The 22,887-nt window shown below is 36.5% G+C and overlaps 2 pseudogenes; one reads left to right on the top strand and one right to left on the bottom strand.

Annotated features, from left to right (window-relative positions):
* Window positions 1–10,367: 10,367 nt before the first annotated feature.
* On the top strand, window positions 10,368–17,627 carry LOC117214631 (annotated as a pseudogene).
* A 1,943-nt stretch (window positions 17,628–19,570) lies between these two features.
* On the bottom strand, window positions 19,571–21,033 carry LOC117214632 (annotated as a pseudogene).
* Between the last annotated feature and the right edge of the window lie 1,854 nt (window positions 21,034–22,887).

The following is a 22,887-nucleotide window of genomic DNA, read 5'->3' as shown; positions in this document are numbered from 1 at the left end:
TTCAAGACAAACGGATTGAAGACACATGGCGAAACAATACAGGGAAGTGAAAGTTATGGTGGGTCCTTAGGTTTATTGAGGGTCGAAGTGACGTTACGCAGGCTGGTTGTTGTCCGGTGGCGCGAGCTGGCGCGGGCTGGCGTGCAGATGTTTTAGGCGGCGTAACAACAAGGAAGATCCTAGAAAATGAGAAGGGTGGATTAGAAGAACGAAGAAAACTCGAAGAAGATACAAAAGAAGAAACTACAGAGACAGAAGTCAATTCAAAAGGTATATTAAATAATAAGTGCGATTTACTTGATGCCGAAAGAGCTATTGAAATTAATGATACGGTTCAAGATATTAAATTTACTGAAGGTAGAAGCCGCACTCAAAATGATATGGAAGATGTAGTAGAAGATTCACAAGAATTATCTAATAAAAGTAAGTTATCAGAAATAAGGATTGCACTTAACAAAATTGAATATACAAAAACTATTTTACGGAATAAAAAGAATTCATTAGAAAGAGAAAGAGGAGTAAGGGAAAAGAAGAAAATGTACAGACAGAAATTATTTCAAAAAATATATCAGATGATAAATGTGATTTGCTTTAGAAAAAAAAAAAAATTATTAGAATATATATATATATATATATGCTATTGAGTATTACTGAAGTATCATATCCTGAAATTTCTTATTGTACACATATATTGTGTCATAAAGCGTGTACAATTCTTTCTCATACTTTTGGTCATTCGTTTCCTGCATTTTCATTTATTTTTTTATTTTTCAGGGTACGTATATCCCATTTGTACGAAAGATCCCCTACGAAAGAGCAACTTCGTCGGCTATAACCCCCTTGTTGCTGGATGGGGAGCGTTAAGATATAGTAAGTGATATCAATTTTATAATAAAATTAAACAGTTCCAGTCTTAAATATCTTTCTTATTTTCTTCGTAGGACGACCACGACGTAATGCATTAATGGAAGTACAAATGCCAGTGATTAAGAACGCCGAATGCAAAATAGCTTATTCCAAATTTCCTAATGCACCTGATATCACTGATGGTATAATATGCGCCGAACATGCTCAGGGTGGAGAGGATTCTTGTACGGTAATTAAGTTACAGAGTTACTACAAACTATACGGTATCTGAAGACACGTCAATTCGAATTAACATCAAATCGACGTCTTAAACATTAGAAATAATAGATAAACACAATTTAATAGTCTTGCCCACTTCTCACACCTCATTATGGTACTTAATCTAATTTCCTTCTAATCTTAGTTTTGCTCAAAATACATATAACATGTACATTATAAATTGGAGTATTTCAATACACAAATCAATAGAAGATTATTACTGTATATAAGTATAATTTCAATACAATTTTGATCGATATATTTCAGTATCTTTGATTAAAAATTTAACGATCCTTTCAGGCTGACCGCGGCGGACCACTGCTGATACAACATGAATGAACCTCGTATTTAATAGGTATTGTGTCTTATGCTTATAAGTGCGGCACAGCTGGGTATCCCAGCGTTTACACTAGGGTCACATCGTACCTTGACTTCATTCTCCAAGCGATGCAATAATATGATATTACTGTTCCATAAATATCATTGTGTAAAAACGTAAAGTTGGATTTTCTTATTGTGGAGATAAGAAACAGCTCAAATTTACATTGTTTTGTACGTTACAAATTATAGGCTTAAAATGTACGAAATGTAACTTTGAAACGACACTAATTTTTTACGCACGATAAACCTCCACGACTTAGGTATGTAAAGATGATAAACGTATATTATTTCTATTAATTTGGTAATAATAAACCAACTTTCTGAGAAGTTCTGTAAATTTCGTTTCTGTTGTATCAAGAGAATAATGGAATATTCCACTTAGATCGTATACTTCTTGTATGTACATACAAAATTTTCCGGCTAATCTAAAACACTTCATAAGATAGAGAGCTTCTGGAAATTCGGACACAGAGAGTACATAAAATACAAGATAAGTCTCGTGTCTTTCAAAATTATTTTTTATTCGCTAAAAACGTCCTGTGTACTCATGCAAGCACATGCAACCTCGAAACTTCACTTATTTTTTATCACTTTCCAATTCAATACACTGTTTCTGCATTTTTGACTATATGTAAGAGAAATTTCCATTCAGCCAAAGGTGTACTTACAGATTATAGATTCCTATACGACTCTCGGTAAAAATTTATCCGCACTCCAGATAGTTAAAACTTCTGTCGACCGTATTGATCCATCTGCACTCTTCGTATGACGTCAATATCTGTTCAGTGCTGCTGCGTAGGTTTCATTGTGTTACGTCAATTCGTTTGTGACCGTTGCGCGAGTAATGGCGCTTTGCAATGGTGATTTGCAGGAAAACAGTGCAGGATGCTGTGATTCGTTTCTTGTGGTCGGAGGTTTTGTTTGATGCCTATATTTATCAAAGATTTAATGCACATTATGGAGAAAGTGTTTTGTCACGAAGTGTGTTTGAATGGGCACAAAAGTTCAAAGAAGATCGCACAAGTGTTATGAAAAAACAGCTGGACGCCCGTCCACATCCACGATGACAACATTGAACGTGCTATCTATGGAATAGACGGGTGACACTGGATAATGTGGCAAATCATTTGCAAATCAGCCACGGCTCTGCTTATGCAATAGTGCACGACAGATTTGGGTTTTAAAAAGTTTGTGCGAGATGGATGCCGAAAAAGCTGATGAAAAGGTGAAGACGACGATGCATTCGTGGTTCGCAGCTCAGCCCAAAACATTTTTTAATAAGAAAATACGAAGGTCCTTCAGCAAATGGACAAAGTGTATACAGAAATTGAGTGATTATGTCAAAAAATGATGTATGTCTTTTTTGACAATTGCTTAAAATAAATTCTACACCGACAGAGCGGGTAACTTTTTACTCACCCTCGTAAGACACTTAAATTTCCAATCTATTATGATGAATAAAAGAGCTTATACTATTAAATCTAATTGTATTTTGTTGCATGAGAGTACACGTGTATGTGATGTACATTACCTTTATATCCCCTTGAACGCTTCAATATTGCGCATATATACTATATTTTGTACAGCTTCTATAAAATTTTGTATGTTTGTTTAGGCTGTTAATCTAGAGGCTGGAGTACAAAGAAGTGGCACAATGATGTGGGCTGATGACATTTATAATTATCAAGGAATCACCCCTACATTCGCTCAGGTATATATCGTTGACTATAATGTATTTAACATATATGATTGTTAGAATATTAATAATTAATTTTTAATTCTATCAGAATTTTAATGAAACTGTCCCTTGGGAAGGAAGAACTGATACCTTGATATCACGGTTTGTACATCCTATATGTACGACAAATTTTAGAACATTATATAACGAAGAACCAGATCGTCGTGGCCATGTGATGTGAATAAAAGGACTTGAATTTGATGATATTTTTATAATGTTAGATAACATAACTAAGTATCTTCACAGTAAGATAGGATGACATGGTTTACATGATCTTAATGTTGTTCACTTGAGTGATGATATTATAAGGAAAAGTGTAATATCACAGGTAGGATGATTCATAATTTAGAACTACTAACTCATGTATGTATTAAAAATTAAAGAAATATATTAAATTTTATAGGATATTTATGTTTAGTAACCAGTAATTCAGAGATTGGTATTCATGGTTACTATAACGAGGCTGTAGAAACGCACCCTTTCTTCTTTGCGAATGGTCCTGTATTTATGTCTAAGTCGAAACTGGAACCTCTGAATAATTTAGATTTATTCTTGTCATTTTCTAAAATACTTATCTACAGTATACCATAAGGAATGATACCGTATCACACCTAATCAAGTGCCTTAAGAAACATCAACAGGATATCACAGTAATCCCTTATCGACTGATATGTAAGTAAAAGTTATGTGTCATTGTTATACACAGTTATGTGTTAGTGTTATACACAGTTATTTATCATTTTCTATTAATTCAGTTGTAGCCACTACAATATCTATGACACCGGTAGTAATTATAAGAACAATAATGATGTTCTATAAGAGGAAATGATGATTAGGAACAAAAACTTACAGGTAAGTCAAAGTATATGTTATTTGCCATTTGAAAAGAAAGTTACTAACTTAGAATTTTTTGATAAATAACAATTGTGCAAAATATATTGGATTTCAAATTTGTCAAAAATTGAAATTTAAGAAGCATTGTAATAATATAACATTAATATTTTGATTTTTCAGGAGATATCATGCGGTGGATGGATAATATGTAAAAAATATTAAGCAGTATATGAATTTTCATATTGCGTAGAGATAACAAAATGAATTTTAAAAAATGTCGACATGGTAATAAGAAATAGCATCATGACAAAGAATATATAAACACAGTTTCATTTTTTATAAATAAAAATTTGTTGTTCCAGATTTTGAAATATAGTGAAACGTTTAATTAGTATCTTAATATCTTTAAATAATTATTATTTTAGAATCAATTGTAATTGTATCATACGTACTTTTGAATTCGTGCAAGAACATATGTAATTTTGAAGTAGTTATTATTAGGAAATTGTTAGACGCGAACAGTATGCGAAAAGTTAGTATGCAGTGTAATAATTATCAATCAAAACACAAGAATTAAATTCTTGAGGAAAAAATTTCCGGAATTTCTTATTTACATGATTATAAAGAAATCCATAATAAAAAGGAGCTGCTTTCTAATACTTCTCTTCCTTGTAATGCCTACGTTAATAATAACGAGGTTCGACTTTTTGTTTTTAGAGGGATACTGGAAAATTTGAAAGTACAGTACCATTGGGAAGAAAATCACGATATTGAAAACGATATTTGCAAGTAAATTTCCAAAAAATCTGTTTTCAAATTTTCGCTTTCTATTTCACATTAAAAGAAAGGGCTGCCTTCTTTCTCTGCAAGACAAAACAAACATTCTGAATCTCGTATCAATGAATGATGTCAATAAGTTATTTTTCTTTTCAGATTGAACAATATTCCAGATTTATTCATAATTTCATACTACGCGAAGAATAGACTTTCATAGGTATATAAAGGAAATATTAAGTATAGGAAAACTCTTTTTCGTTGTAGGTGACATATGCTTCACGGTTGAGCACATGTATTTTTGAACACATATAAATGAAAAAGTACTCTTATGGAGAAAAAGAATTGATACCTTCGATTGACATTAGATAATGTATATAAACTTATGAACAATCACTATCAGTTTGTATTTTAGGTGCACACGCAGATTTGTTGGAGTTCTTATAAAATGTACATCCTGTACGAACGTTTTATTCTTCCAAATTTTACGATACTATGTCTCATATAATAACTATATGGATTAAACGTAATATAAATGATCCGAAAATAGACTCGAACGACATTAATTGTCTTTCTATTTATACCAATATCGAAAATACAAGTAAAGCTGGAGCAATAGTATGCAAGAATGGACTATTTATTATTTTAAACCAAATCATAGCATATTCAGAATGCACAGTATTATCATGAAATGTAAATGAATCAGTTGTAAACGAACGATTTTACTGTAAAATCATTGCCTCCTTTTTTTTCATCTGAAATATAGCAGCAATGAGTACATTCTTTTAATATATAATAAAACGAGATATCTTTATAAAGTTACATATGTCATCACTGGTAACTGTTATCTCGTATGACACCAAATATACCGTTAGTATGGAATGATATTTTTATGAAGATGTACTTTAATGATAGATTTTATGAATGAAACGTTATATAAGAAAAATTATCTCTTGTTATTCTATGAAGTGTAGTAGCTAATGAAGATTAATTTTACGAAGTATTAGAGCAAAAGAGAATTAAAAAATTAAAAAGATCTAAATAAGATTGTTCGTGTGGCTTAATTATCTCAATTCTGGTACACCACTTGTTACATTCTAACTAATTAGCGCTAAACAATAACTTGCAAATATTAAAGATATGTAATATCGTGATGTAATATGTTTACAAAAGTGGACAATAGAGATGTTAATCAGACAGAAAAGACGATTGTGGCTTAACTTGAACTATTCATACCAAACGTACAGAACACAGCGCAATCCACACTCTCTCGGCAACGCCACTCGCAACCTCCGTCTCCGCTCGACTCGCACTCGGCTTCTCGACTCGCACTCTGTTTCTCGACTCGTACACTGTTTCTCGACTCGCGCTCTGCTTTTCGACTAACTGTTGTCGCATTCTATTGCCCTTTTCCTAGGCCCACCGCACACGTGTTCTGCAGACGCTCGTGGCCAGGGTCACGTAGGTCTTTTCCACGAAACTATGCACTTGAAAAGACCGATGACACATTGATGGGCCCGACGGCGCCTCGGCTCTCGCGACACTGTTCATAGTTCGTCCGATATTTCCCAGGCCTTTCGTCCACGATACTACAGATATTAACACCTTAATATTAACACCTAAAGGTTTTCAGGAAATTTTATAATATTTGATTATTGTATATCTAGTCATTGATTGATAAAATTTCTTGTATAAGCATAGATCGAGGTTGACGTCATACGCAGATTGCATATCATTGACAGGTATCGTTTTAATTTATTTTATGGCTAGAATCATTTGAATATTATACGAATAATTATTTCCATTCGAACGATTAATAAATCACGTACCTATAAAAGATATATTATGAAAAAGACGTGACGAAACAAAAAAATATTGGAAATTCCGTTGTCATTAGATCAATTATTTTTGCAATGATTTTTATTTCCATGTAATTACATATGAAATGGGTAATTCATTAACATCTCCTCGAATCGAATATAATTCGTTACACTTCACAACGATTCAAATAATGGACGGGAAATATATAATAACTTTCCTGTCCTTGCGTTAAAATAGTACTGTACAAATCAGATGATACATGAAATACCCAAAAAACCCAATTACATCCACATTGCATGACAGCACACTTGCAATGGATTTTTGTGATTTCAATGTCACAGACAATGACACAACTAATCAGAACACGTTCGAGGCTATAGACATTGAAATTACCGCGTGTTTAATACGTTTAAAGCATAAATCTAAATTTCACGCGATTATTTCTTTGTACATTGTGAAACTCTTAAATTATCTTAATCGAATAAATAATCCTAATGTAATAAAACATCTTGAAATAGACCTAGATATCTGAAACAGAAACTCGAAGGATAAGAAATCCTAAAAGGTACTAATCCTAAAATAACAAACTCCTAAATAATAAACAAGTGATAAAACCTGTTATAAATAATAAAGCTTACCTGGAATAATCAAATCCTAACTAATCGAAAATAAAATAAGGCAAGCAATTCTTAATCTTTCAAGTAATTTTTCCGAAAACACAGAAAGATAGAGAAATTAAAAAGACGCAGCACAAATTGCAGCACAATGAAAGTTTCAGAGCGATGAATACGATCGTATTAAACTAAATAATTTTCAAAAGTGAAATTACACTGAAACGTATATCGATGATATTTGTCATTTCTACGATCTGTTTCGCTTGATCGTGCTTCTTTTCTGATGTAAATTCAATTTATAATACGAACTAAGTTTCCTTTATTATTATTAGTCCTGCGTCTTTTTAATTCGTCACTTCTTTTATTTCAGAACAATGACGGGCTCCAAGATGCTGTTCGGATGTTTGGCGTTAATTGCTTTTCTGCATCCATTAGTTCACGTTTGTACTTCGAGTAGTACAGCTCAAGGTTTGTACTTCGAGTTGTCTTTTTCCATGCACTTCAAATTCCAATACGATCTGGTCACGTGGCCTTCGTACAATTTCGAAATTTTACCTGTTTGGTAATCGTCAATGAAAAAAGAAGTTATGCGTGACCTCAACACATTGAAACAATTTTTATGATTTTTTATTTGCCGGTTGGTCAGCAAGTTAATGGAAACATTTCACTTAACTATTCGCGTTAATTTCTTCGGTTTAACTTTTGGGAAATGCTTCGTTAGCTTCGGGAATATTCCAACGATTCGTTTTACGTACAAAATAAGCATGATAAATATTACATCACGGTAATGTAATATCGGAATATATTAAAGGTGTAATTTTGTCCGATTAATTATAATTTATTAATAATGGATTGAAAATACAGATATTAGTTAGACAGAGAAACGATGTTTGATTAACAGGAAAACTAAATGCAACGCTCGTATTTTTTATATTTGGTAACTCTCTCTCTCTCTCTCTCTCTCTCTCTCTCACTAGCAACTCTAACACTCGACAATTCTAACGACTCTATGCTTCGACGTCTCGATCAACTCTGACCCTCGCCAATGCATTCCTGCTCGGTCGTGCTCGCTCTTGCTCTCGTCCTCTCACACACACACACACACGCACACACGCACACGCACACGCACACGCACACGCACACACTTTCTGGCTCACATGCTCTGGCCTCTCGATTGCCACTCCTTGAAATATGAAACCGTACTTCTGTTTTGACGCTGTTTATCTTTTCTCGCGTCACTGTTACTAGGCGCTCTTGGATGTAAACAAACTACAAAAAGACGACGTACACGGTGTTTTCTAATTTCAGCCGATCTTCAATCAAAGCTATTCTACGATATTACAGAATTATATTTCCCCCTTTTTAATTAATTATATGTCGGAGAAGCAGGGGGGATAGGGTTGTCGGTGTTTGAGGAGTCTTCGTTGAAGGTAGCCATCGTTGCGGTGTAACGAAGATACGATTTATTGACACAGGTATGAATAACACAGGTTTGACAATCTATCACGGCGGTGAGACGTTCGCGACACTAGTGGCAGTGATCTCAGGTTCAATAACGAATCCGCGGTCAACGGGATGACAGATAGGCGTTCTCGCTGAATCTAAGTCTGACTCGTAAACGATAATTGCTGAGCGTAAAGACGTTACTCTTTAGTCGACGGGAGCGCGTCAAAGAATGCGCGTCCCGTCCCGATTATTCCACAGAGGAAAACTATACTGGGGTGTGTCTAAGGACACGAGATCATCGGATTCGTCGAGGAAAGCCTTCGTTTAGGAAGTAAGGGAAATTGACGTTGCTGCTAATTGGTCAATCTCCATATCGGTGGTTAGAAAAAGATGCTAGCCGCCCTCGAGGGAAAGTTGCTAGTGGGAGACGCCGTTCGTTAAAAAATATGTCTCCCCTATCTTCCCGTAGCTGGGACAAAGACTGTTTGTCTGTTTGAAGGACTTTAGTTAACTAAACCTTAAGATTTATTACGGGCCCTCGGGCTAGCCGAACATGTACTGCGGAGACGCATCGACATCTGGCAATCATCTTACTCGAAGAATAGGGTCTGCGTGTGGCGAGCCACGGGACGGAAACCGTTGGAATGTTTACTGTCGCGTGTCGCCACGAATATTTCTTTTAAGGAGGGCTATAGAATTACTCCATACCTTTGTTAGACAAAGCGTTCATCCCTTGGCCGCGACTACGTTAGGCGACGGACTGTCGCCTCGAGCCAAAGCTCGCTATCACTAATCTCGAACAATTACAATCGGATTGAACAACTACAATTGTTTAATTACAGCTATAGTAGACTCTAGGTTATAATGTTGCGGGATTATCCAAAATTCCAAAAGCTCCGGTGTTCTTTCATCTCCGACAAATATAAGTACTGTCGAGAGACGCTCGTACAAACGTATTCGTAAAAACAGTGTATGATTGCTCGCATATGACTCGATAACTCGTATAACTCCGTTAATTACCGTTAATAACTCGTGAAACTCGAATTATAACTGACTCGCTCGCGACTGCTTCCTCTTATTGATAAATGATTTTTTGTCTATTACACGCCTGTCAGATTTCTTTACGAGCAGAACTGTAGCAAGTGCTATTGTAGCAGAATACAAAAAAATGATGCGTGCCTATGTGGGTGTCACGTTTATCTGCAGTTACGAAAATCTGAACTTTAGAAAGAGAACGTTGTTGTGGAAGTAATGATAAGTAAAGTGCGAGTGTTTGTGTAAATTCATATTTTTATAAATTGAAAAAATTAAATCTGAGCAGACGATTGTTTTATTATAAATGTTATAAGGAGTACTATATCTTGTATATTTCATACCTCGTTCGGTCTAATACTTCATATATGAAACCTATAGTGGTCATTGTTATCTATATTCATTCAATTAATATTTACTATTAATATTTATATTGAAACAATTTATGTTTATGTCTATGTATGAAGCATAAAAGTTTCAGCAACTATATGGTACGTGGTATTAGCATTATGCTAGGCATTATTTTACATTAGTCTTTGATTCCCGCTCTCTCGCCTGCGCGAATGAGAAGGATTAGGTTCTTACTTCGTTGGAATTGAAACTTATAACTCAACTTAATATGCCTTCGCAATTACTTAACTTGTGACTTAGAGAGTACACGTAGATACCCCGACCATTACACTAAACGATTGTATGTGCCAGTTTATAAAATATGTACGTTGTCATTTACTATATAACATTTAAACCTGGCGACGTGGTAAATGTAAAGATTACAAATATTGATAAACTGAATGATTTCGTTAATGTACAACTTGGTAAATTTAATGTTCAAATTCCACCAGATCATATATCTGACGAAGATCTAAGTCCCTTACAAAAGCTGAAAGTCGACAAAGAAGTAGAAGCAAGAGTCTTGTTCCTTTATATAGGCCGAAAAAAGTATATCTCACTTTGAAAAGGTCTTTAATAACGAGTGACTTGCCCATTTTAGGAAACATACAAGACGCGAAAATTGACTCGAAACACCACGCAACTATCGTTCAAATACATAAGCGTGGAATATTGGTAAAGTTTTTCGGGGATGTCAAAGGTTGGATTCCACATACTGCCCTCGAGCTGGAAACATCTAACGTAAATTGAAACTATTCAGCTGGACAAACAATTTTGGTAAAAATTCAAACAGTGAACACAGATTCGGGAAAAGTAGTTCTAAATGTGGCTAATCAAGACATAAAAGTTGAAGAAGCAACATTCGATATTGGTGAAGAAGTAGAGGGCACAATAATAGAATCATCCGCTCAGGGATTATATTTAAGAGTCAGTAGATATAAAGGACAAACTGTTAGTACAGGATTTTTACTAGATGGTCACATGTCACCTTGTATGGAGATTGCAGCTCTACTAGCATCAAAATATGTTTCTGGTCATACACTTTCAGCTCTTCTATTTGCTACAGTACCTAATTTAATTTTAACTAGGACTTTTGCAACTCAAGGAAGGTACAGGAATTTTGAAAAACTGAAAATAGGAGACTGTATACCTTGTACGATCAAGGATATGGGTATAAGACTGGTATAAGACTTATTTTTCCAGTTGCAGAATATACGCCATTTGGATATGTGTCCCATAGTAACGTTAGTAATTTTAATCTACTGCACACAAACCAAATTTTATTGGCAAAAATATTTTCTATTAACAGGAAAGAACAACAATTAAGACTAACATTACCGCTAAAGAAAATATACATTGAATCCATTGATCCTGTATTTTAATAAATTAGTAGAACTTTCAAGGAATTCATATTACAAAAACAGACCCATTGTATCTGTCAAATTAGGGCAGAGAGTTACTGGAGAGATTGAAAAAATTACGCCTGATTGGTTGGTTGTTCAATTGCAGAATAACTTGCTAGGTATAGTGTCTAAGAATCATTACTCTGAGAATAAAAAAATAGGGGACAAAATTTCTGGGACGATTATATGGAAAAATTACGTACACGAGCTTGTCCAATCGACCACGTTATCGTTAATAATGCATAAGTGCCAAAATAAGTGCCAAACAAAATAAGCAAATACAATTTCCTGACGGTAAATTGCTACGTGGTAGAATCTTAATGGTGACAAATTGGTTTATCCTGATGCTCCTTCAAGGTATTGGCAACGGAACTTTAGCTGCGATACCTGTACGTCGTCACATAAATAGTTTACTGCCAGATCTAACACCTTATACTATTCATTCTAAAATTAAATGTTACACCTCATTAAATTTCAAAAAATCCGATATTATGCCTCTCAGCGTCATAAAATCTGCATTTGAAAAGAAGTGTTGTGTGAGAGAGAAATCGGATGATAATAATAACTTAAAAAGAAAGAAGCAAAATCAAGAGTACGTGGCACTCGCCAAAAAAATAAAAATTGAAAAGTTACGGGAAGACGAAACATGAAAAACAAAGGGAAACGAAACAGAGAAAAACCAGAGAAAGATTTAGAAAAGGAATATTCAAAGAGAATGTGTGTTGAACAAACAGGAGAAGAAAAGATTAAACTGGAAGATACCAAAGCTTCCGAAGAAGATTTGAAATATGCTGACTCAACTCTCCTTCAGGATAAAGAGTCATCTTGCGATAGTGAAGATGAAGTAGAAGAAAAACCAAATCTGAGAAATAAGAAATTATGTGCCGCTGAACGTCGAGAACAAAAAAGACAGGAGAAACGTGAAATACGTCAAAGAGAAGAAGCACTCGCCAATAACCAGTTACCAAATTCTGTACATCAGTTCGACAGATTAGTTTTAGCTAGTCTAGACAGTTCAATAGTATGGTTACAGTATATGGAATATCATTTACAAACAACAGAAATCGAGAAAGCAAGAGCAGTTGCAAGAAGAGCGGTGAAAACGATTAATTTCAGGGAACAGAAGGAAAAATTAAACGTTTGGAAGGTTTGGTTGAATTTGGAGTCTAAATTCGGATTTCCTAAAGCACTGAATGATGTTTTTCAAGAGGCAGTGAAGTCTAACGATTCACTGAAAGTATACAGTCACATGTTGACTGTTCATGTCGAGGCTAGCAGGCAGATGGAACTAGAGAAAACAATTAATATCATGATTGGAAAATTTAACTGTATTCCCGAGATGTGATTTAATTGTGGAGAAGGGTTGCTAAAAATGGGTTTGAGGGACAAATCGAGGCATATTATGCAGAGAGCATTCCAATCTTTGCCAGCATCTGAACGTATGTACACTACAGAAATAAAGAGAGAGCAGTAACTCTGTTTGAGCAAATTCTAAGTTCTTATCCGAAACAGGTGGATATATGGTCTTGTTATGTTGATTCTTTAGTTAAATCTAATGATACTGATATAGCAAGGTAAAAATATTTTTTCAACTATATTTTGTCTTTTTAATTTCATACAGAATTTATCTTCTAATAATTTGTATTTACAGGAAAGTTCTAGAGAGAGCAGTTGTTCAGGCATTACCGCCTAGAAAGGTAAAGATCCTCTTTAAAAAGTTCATCAATTTTGAAGAACGAGTTCTGCCCGAGCAGTCGAGCTATGCGTACGTAAAACATAGTGCCTCAGACATTGTGCGACAAGAGTAGAGCAACAGAACCAATCGAGGATGGAAAAAGTACCATCAATAAGAATACTAAACAAAGGAGAAACATACACTATAAGCAGGGCAGTAGACCAACAGAGCCCAATTAAAACAAGAGAAGTACAGGACTGCGCAAATACAAAAGAAATAGAAATGGAAATAATACAAGAAGACGACGTAAAGAGCAATACTAACAAGGACCTACCACAACATAACGAAAGTTGGAGAACTGTAACTCCCAGCAAAAAAAGAAAAATAAACACAAACACAAACGATAGGAGGACCACAGAAACAGAAAGTCAACAATGGCTACAAGAAATTCCTACACAAAACTCCTTCAGCTCACTGACAGAAGAGATGGACACAGACCCTACAGAAAAACCAAGAACACACACTCCCAAGCCACCACCAATCTACATAGACGCAAAAATAATAGACCCCCTCATTGATCTGCTAAACAGCACGGCAGGAAAAGAAAACTGCACTATCAAACAGCTCAAACTGGACCAGGTAAAAGTACAAACTAATACCCCAGAAACCTACAGAAAAGTAACTAAAGCGCTAAAGGAAGAAAACGCTGGGTATCACACTTACCAACCCAAATCCGACAAGAGCTGCAAAGCAGTAATCAGAGGTTTACACTCCAAAACAAATACAAACAAAATATGCGAGGAATTGGCCAAGATTGGACACCAGGTAAGAACGATCAACAATTTAGCCAGATTTGACACTAAGCAACCACTACCGCTATTCCTAATAGAGTTAGAACCGAAAAGCAACAACAAAGAAAAATTTGAAATTAAAAAAATCTCAAACACAATAATCACAGTCGAGCCACCCAGACATAGAAAAGATATACCACAATGCATGCGGTGTCAACAATACGGACACACAAAAAACTACTGCAACAGAAGCCCGGCGAACACAAGCCAGCTACAAAGGCTGCGTAGTCAGAAAACAACTACAAAGCAAACTCTTCCCGCCGATTCGAAACAGGACACACAACAATTTCCACACGCAACAAGACAACACAGAATCTATGTCAGCACCAAATACACAGCATGTAATGAACAATAACCACACTAACACCAATACCGTCAAAAACCGAAGCTACGCGCAAATAGTCAACCGGTCGTCACCCCTAGATAATCAAGAATAGAACAACCACAGCAACGACGCTACAGAAATCAAAGAGTTAATAAAACATTCCATAAAAAACACCGAAATACTCACAAAAATGATAAGCGAACAAAACGAACTCCTCAGACAGCAAACACAGCAGATAACAGACATGTTACAATTACTTACTAACGTGATGAGCAAAAAATAAAAATAGACACGCTTAAAATAGCAACCTGGAACTCTAACGGCCTACAACAAAGGGCCCTAGAAACTAAAACATTCCTGTATAGCAACAACATCGATATACTACTCGTTTCAGAAACACACCTCACAATGAAAAGCTATATAAAAATACCGCACTACACCATATGCGACACCAAGCATCCTCCAGGGAAAGCACACGGAGGGATGGCAGTAGTAATAAAAAACATTAAACATCACCTACACAGTCAGGTCAGTAAGGAACATATACAAGCAACCACCGTTACCGTACAGACTAACAGCACCCACTGCAGTTGTCAGCAGTATACGTACCGCCGCGACACAAAACTACAACGCAAATGTGGGAAGAGTACTTTCGACACTTAGGTGACAAGTATATTGCAGCGGGAGACTACAATTCAAAGCACACACTATGGGGATCAAGAATCACTACACCTCGAGGTAGAACCTTGGAAAAATACATTAGAAACAATAACCTCAGTATATTATCCACAGGAAGACCGACATACTGGCCGACAGACCTGAGCAAAATACCTGACCTGCTAGACTTTGCAGTTACAAAGGGACTAAACGCAAATAAACTAAACATAGCACCCAGCCTCGAGCTTACCTCCGACCATACGCCCATAATAATTGAATACAGAAACAAACCAATACTTTACAGCAGCACAGAGAAGCTATGCAATAAAACCACCAAATGGCAAATATTCAAAGAAATAATAGAGAGCAAAATCAGCTGCAACATCCCACTGAAAACACCTGAACACATCGATCAAGCAGTAACAACATTCACAGAAACTATCCAAGAAGCAGCAAGGGCAACCACTATACCTGAAACAACCAACAGACAAACAAAAACAGTTCCACTAGACATCCTCGAAAAAATTAGAGAAAAAAGAAAAGCGAAAGCAAAATGGCAAAAACAAAGAACAAAAGAAAACAAAAAACACCTAAACAAACTCACAAAAGAAATAAAAGACAAAATAAAAGAGCACAATAACAACGAGTTCACAAAGTTCATCGAGTCACTATCTGCTCACGAGAACTACAACTACTCCCTATGGAAAGCCACAAAAAAAATAAAGAAGACAATAAAACTGGTACCAGCAACCAGAAGAATGGGCAAGAAGCAACGAAGAGCAAGCTGAAGAATTTTCCAACCACCTATGCAACACATTCACCCCACACAATATCAACAACAGCAACCACAATAGCCATACGGACGAGGACGCGCTAACTACTAGTACACCAACTGACAATCACTACACCATACCCAAAGCAACAGCACAAGAAATCAGAAACATAATTGAGAAAACAAAAAATAATTAAGCACCAGGAATCGACCTAATTAAAGGCAAAATCTTAAAAAACCTTCCGCCAAAAGCAATAAGACAAATCACAATAATAGTTAACGCAATACTAAGAATACAATACTTTTCAAAAACTTGGAAACTGGCACAAATCATAATGATACCCAAACCAGGCAAGGACCCACACGAAATCAAATCCTACCGACCAATCTCACTACTTCCGATGTTCTCTAAGATACTAGAGAAAATAGTTTACTATTTGGGGATAAACCCCATAATAGAGAAGAATCAGCTAATACCGGATCACCAATTCGGATTCAGAAACAAACACTCCACAATAGAACCAGCGCACAGACTCGTCAATGAAATCTTACAGGCGCTGGAAACAAAACAATACTGCACGGCACTCTTTATGGATATCGAAAAAACATTCGATAAAATAAACCACACTAGCCTACTTCAATCAATCAGGAAACAGTTCCCGGAGCAGAGATACCAATTAATCAAATCATACTTAAGAAGCTTCATAGTAAAAATCAAAGACACATACTCTGAAGTTAAAGAAATCAAGGCAGGAGTTCCGCAAGGAAGCGTCCTAGGACCAATTTTATACACATCATACACGGCCAACATACCAACAACTAACAATAGCAAAATACTGACATTCGCGGATGACACAGCTGTACTAGTCAGGCACACTAACCCTGCAACAGCAGTTACACTACTACAAGAACATATCGCAAAAATAGAAAAGTGGCTTCAAGCAAAACAAATTAAAGCAAACCCCGATAAATGCAACCATATTACATTCACACTGCGAAAACAGAAACCACCAAACATTGTACTAAATGGCACACACATAATACAAACAAGGCAAGTCAAATACTTAAGACTCCACTTAGATACACGACTCACATGGAAACAGCATATTAAAGCAACAACAGACAAAATACAGATGGCAAGGAGACAAATGTACTGGCTAACAAGTCGAAAATCCAAACTAAGCATAGAAAACAAACTAAAAATATATAAAATGGTCATAAAATCAATCTGGACGTACGGAATAGCACTATGGGGAACAGCAGCAATGAGCCATATAACCAAAATAGAGGCAACGCAATCTAAAATACTCAGAACAATAGTAAACGCGCCATGGTACGTTAGAAACGAGAACATTCGGAAAGACCTGGGAATACCAATGGTCAAGGAGGAGATTAACAGAAGTGCAAGAAGGTACAGAGAAAGAATACCCAAACAAATACAACGCACCCAAACCGGCTGGCAGCGGAAACGGTCGACACATCAAGCATAAAAAGAAGATTAAAAAGGAAACACCTAACAGATCTCACAAGGACATAACCTAACAAACACGATAATGGTACCCCGCTGGGGGTAGCCACCCACATGTTATATTAGTATACCGCTATAATATTTTACCAAATGTCCTACTGGACAAATTGTAAAAATTTAAATAAATAAATAATAAAAAAAATTTTGAAGAGCAGCATGGTACTGAGGAAGACATGACTCGTGTTCAAGAAATGGCTGTAGAATATGTAGAGAAGCAGTGTACAAAATGATTAAAAATAATAAAACATTTTGACACATATTTCATTACATCACGTGAGCAAAACCTATGTTACGTGGCGCAAGATGATCCGTGCGACGTCCTTCATTGTCGGACCGTCAAAACCCAAGCACCATTAAACAGGCCCTCAATAAATCTAAGGCCCCACCATAAAACTTTAACTTTTTAACGTCATTATTTTAACACATGTTTTAAGTTAATCCTTTTGTCCTGGAGGACTTTTTAAGCCTAGAAAGGTTTTCGGTTTATAGAGGGTTATTGGAAAGGTCCTTAGGCTTATTAGGCGCTCTTAAAAATTACGGAGACTGCGGGCAGTGACCTAACGGGAAAAGTGGATATTTATCTAACGGAAAATCCGGCTTTTTCCGGATTTTTTGTAAACAATGACACCCCCTAGCAAGGTTGGTAGGAGGTTTCCGTCTCCTCTCACCACTCATTAACATGACTGAAACCAATAGGCATCACATATCGTTACTCTCACCTTATTAACGAAAAGTGTGAGAAACGAATCCGCTTTCTTCGTTCAAGAAAACACACCCACACCGAGCTTTCCTCCGTAATTGCATGAGATCGGAACATCAGTCTCCTCTATTGCTACGTCAACTACAAAGAATACTGTGCATGTGTATCGCATCTTCATACGCCAAATCGTCGTCTACGACATATATCATACGCAACGGCGTAAGTTCGTTGTATCAATTTGTTGAAAATATATAGTTTATAATCCTGTTAATCGCAGCGCTATATCACCTCAACCACCTCTATTATCTTAACGGAAATCAGGAGATCGATCTATTCGCGACGTCGATTATTATAATCGTAACGGGAATTTACGACTCCCGCTGATGTGTTTCCGCGCGATTACGTCTCCCCGCGATTGATTGAAAATACAACCTTAATTACACAATACCTAAAACAGTCCAGTTATGTAAAGTTTTCTACCACATATACAAAATACTATTAATATTGATACAGATAAAAATGAAAAAAGTAATAATAAATTGACATATTTACAATTTCTCTGATCTCAAGTGCGTCCTTTTTATTGATTATTCTGTAATGACAAAAACAGGAATATGTCTAATCAAAAATCTTTTAGTACGTTTGGGACGCAACTGCTCCATTGTGCAGCAGTAGTTTTAGCTAATCGATCGTTACAACCACGTCCGCGCTATTGACTTCTTCAGAGGTCTCGGCGACATTTGAATTGTGCCTGAAATTGTACAATTTGGTTTTGTAGGTACCCAGGTAAATACCCTTGTCCAAGAAGTCTTCGTTTTTGTACTTCCCGTTCGTGGTTATTATGTTTTGCGTCTATCTTCTTAAACATATTTTTTAAGGTAATCCATGCTGCATCATGAAGACATTAAATAATGTAGATTTATATTGTTTCGACTCGAGATCTCTACCGATTCATTTATGTGATGCTCTGTATGAAGTGTATCATCGATCAATTTGAAGAGAGACACGATTTGAATTTTTGGACGAACTACAAATTTTTAATAGTTAGTAGCCAAAATTGAGAAGCTAAATCAAAATCCGCGCGGTCACCGTCTACTTCTTCATAAATGTAGTCATAGACTATGGACATAAAAATATGGATCGTACCATAGGTCTATGGTTTATTCATCTCTGGATATAATGTTCTTGATTCGTGATGTAGTCGCGCGTGGGTTGCCTCGTTGCTTATTGCCCCGGTGTAGCTGATTCCTCCATCTGGTTTAGGATCAGTTGCCTGCAGCTTGTGAAGCAAAAAAATCAGAGACTGTTGAAGAATTTTGAAGATAGATCTGTCTTATACTGTTCATTCTAAAATAAAACGATATATTTCATTAAGTTCCACAGAATAAATTATTGCGCCTATTTGCATGGTAAGATTTGCTTTCGAAAAGAAATACTATGTAAAAGACAAGTTGTGCGATAATAATAACCAAAAAGGGTTGATATTTCTAATTTCATAGTGTGCTTACTTCATAAATGAAATTTTGGGGGTGTCCTGGAGAAAGTACTTGTTACGTTCGGATACTGGCAAAGATTGCAATGCTCTCTGCATAATGTGCCTCGATTTTTAATAATCCTTCTCCACTATTAAATCATGTCTCGGGAATATGTTTAAACTTCCCAATCATGGTATTAATTGTTTTTTCTAATTCCATCTGCCTGCCAGCCACGACACGAACAGCCAACATGTGACTGTATATTTTCAGTGAACCGTTAGACCTCACTGCCTCTTGAGAAACATCATTTAATGAGTCAGGAATTCCAAATTTCGATTCTAAATTCAACTAAGCCTTCCAAACGTTTAATTTTTCCTTCTGTTCCCTGAAATTAGTCGTTTACACCGCTCTTGTCGCGACTGTTCTTACTTTCTCTATTTCTGTTGCTTGTAAACGGTATGCCGTATACTGTAGCCATACTATTGAACTGTCTGGATTAGCTAAAACTAATCTGTCGAACTGATCTACAGAATTTGATAACTGGTTATTGACGAGCGCTTCTTCTCTTTGACGAACTTCACGTTCCTTCTGTGTTTTCTGTTCTCAACGTTCAGCGGCACTTAATTTCTTATTTCTCAGTTTTGGCTTTTCTTCACAATCGCTAGATGACTCTTTAGGCTGGAGGAGAGTTAAATCAGGGTTGTTATCCCAGTAAAATCCATACGCAAATATCCTTGGCTTCCGCTCGTTATCGTCACCATTATTAACATTGTTAAGCGCATATCTCAAATCTTGTTTGGAAGGTTTGGTATATTTCAGTTTAATCTTTTCTTCTCCTGTTCGTTCAACACACGTTCGTTTTTCTCTGTTTCGTTTTTTATCTTTGGTACTTCTTGTAACTTTTCAATTGTTATTCTTTTGGCGACTACCATGTTCTCTTGATTTTGTTTCTTTCTTTTTAAGTTATTAATATCATCCGATTTCTCTTCCACACAATAATGGAAGATAGTGTCACGTAGAAGACACAGGAAATCACGAAATTAACGGATCATGTCTTGTGAATTTGAAGTGTGTAGGACGTAATAGATGCCAAAAAAAAACACTCGGAGATATTTAAACAGTATATTTATTAACAATTCTCTCTTTCGACACTTTGCGTAGAACTCGCGATTACACTTGACGATTCGCAATTCTCGGTTACAACTGATAGACGATGAGTTAAGGTGGCGATTGAGCAAAGTGCGCGATATAAATTAAGATGATGACTACTCAAGGAACGTAGAGGAACTGTCCTTCTGTGACGATGACGCTGCGGAGGTGTGACTAAGGGTACGAGATAATCGGATTCGTTAAGGAAAGTTTTCCTTAGGAAAGTGAGGGAAATGAACGTCGCTGTTAATTGGTTAATTTCTATGTTGATGGTTGAAGAAGGATGCTAACCGCCCTCGAGAGAAAGTTGCTAGCGGGAAGCGTCGTCCTTGAGGAAAACAGATTTCCCGTATCTTCCCGCAGTAGGTGTTAGAGATTTAGGGACTGTTAGGATAAAGACTGTTTGTCTGTTTGAAGAACTTAACTAGTTAACTAAATCTTAAGATTTATAACAGGTCCTCAAGCTAGCTGAACATGTACTGTGTAGATGCATCGACGCACCCGGAGAATAGGCTCTGCGTGTGGCGAGCCACGGGACAGAAACCGTTGGAATATTTACTGTCGAGTACCGCTACAACTATTTCTTTTTAAGGAGAACTATACTATTACCTCATACTTTTGTCAGGCAAAGCGTTCATCCCTTGACCGCTGCTACGTTCGGCGACTGGTTGTCGCCACGAGCCCAAGCTCATTATCACAAATCTCGAACAATTGTAATCGAGTTAAGTTATAGAGGCTAAAATATTGAGGGTTTTCCGATGAATTCCAAAGGAAGGCCCCGGTGTCCTTTCATCTCCGACATATATATTTTGTGGCATGCTTGTAAAATCTAGACATCATTCTTTTGGTAGCTTTTTATGATTGTATCACAATTTTAAGATTAATTAAACGAATATTTAATAATGATTTTAATATCGAAAGTAACGATTATTATACTACGAATTTTTATATGAATAGAGTATGTTAGAATATGTGAAACATAAGATCCGGTCAAGTAATAGGAACAAACGAAAAACAGTTTTGTACGAAGAAAAACAAGAAAGATATAAAGAATAACAGGCTTTGTTTTCGAGAAAATTGATCTTGGAAATCTGTTTGAAACATGTAAATTTGGTTAGTTACCGATTAAGCAGAGGGAAGTTATTCGACGTGCAAAAATAAGAGAAAAATGTGGAATAAGATCTTTCCATATAAAGCTTCATTTTCAAGAAAAACGAATTTCTTCGTGCTCAGTTGATAACACTGTTCAACACGTAATTTTGCAACCTTCAATTTCTTCTACCACCGTTCCTGGTATGCCATCTACACCAACCACTTTATTCCGGTTCATCTCAGCTCCGGCATCCAGTAGCGCTTCCTTCGTGATCAAGCCCTCGCTGACACTAATACTCCCGTGGGTTCTACTTATATTTCCCCTCGGTCTCGTTAAGAAAAGCTACGTCATGATAGCCCTGTACGCCCTTCGCTATGGATCCCTGCCCAACGAGGCACAGAACTCCTTTCAACCCTTCTCCTTGTTGGTTCGAATCAGTTTCCTCATCTGCCTCTTCTTTTTCCGCAACTCCTAAATCCACTGTGCCGCGTCTCCAGTTCCTCTCGCCATTGCTCTCTAGCTCTTCTTCTCGTCGTCATCAGCTCCTTTCTTAACTTCATCGACTGTTCACTCCGCCAATAATTATGATTTTTCTTGCTCATCGGAGGATAAACCCTTTTTAATTCGGAGGTACATGAGGTTTCCACTGTAACAGCATACATCGAGCCCTCCTGCATAGATGTCCCTCGGTACATGTTACTAAGCTTTCCTAATTAACCATTGCCACCAGGTGGCCCACTTAGCCAGATTGACACATACCATTTCATATTGAATAATACTTCACTTCATACATGTAGATGGCACCACTCCTTAATGTATCATAAAGCCCCTAAAGAAGGGGCCCGCTTACCTATTGGCAACCGTATGACACGTGCGCGTCTCATCACGTCGTTCAAATTATTATGTGAGCCCTACTTCCTACACTCCATTGCATATAAGCATTTGCATTTGCATTTCCCCTATCCCATCAACTCACAGTTGACCCTAGTGACAAGAAAACCTCACCTTGCCCCAATGCTACCACCCACATGTATCTTCTTCAATTCATCGATCTACTAATATTCATGTGCCAATCCAGCAGGTATTAATCGTGTCGAAGCCACC

The sequence above is a fragment of the Bombus bifarius genome, unplaced genomic scaffold (genome assembly GCF_011952205.1).
Source record: "Bombus bifarius isolate JDL3187 unplaced genomic scaffold, Bbif_JDL3187 scf7180000009238_frag, whole genome shotgun sequence".
Lineage (NCBI taxonomy): Eukaryota > Metazoa > Arthropoda > Insecta > Hymenoptera > Apidae > Bombus > Bombus bifarius.
This window is presented reverse-complemented; position numbering and strand designations above follow the sequence as displayed.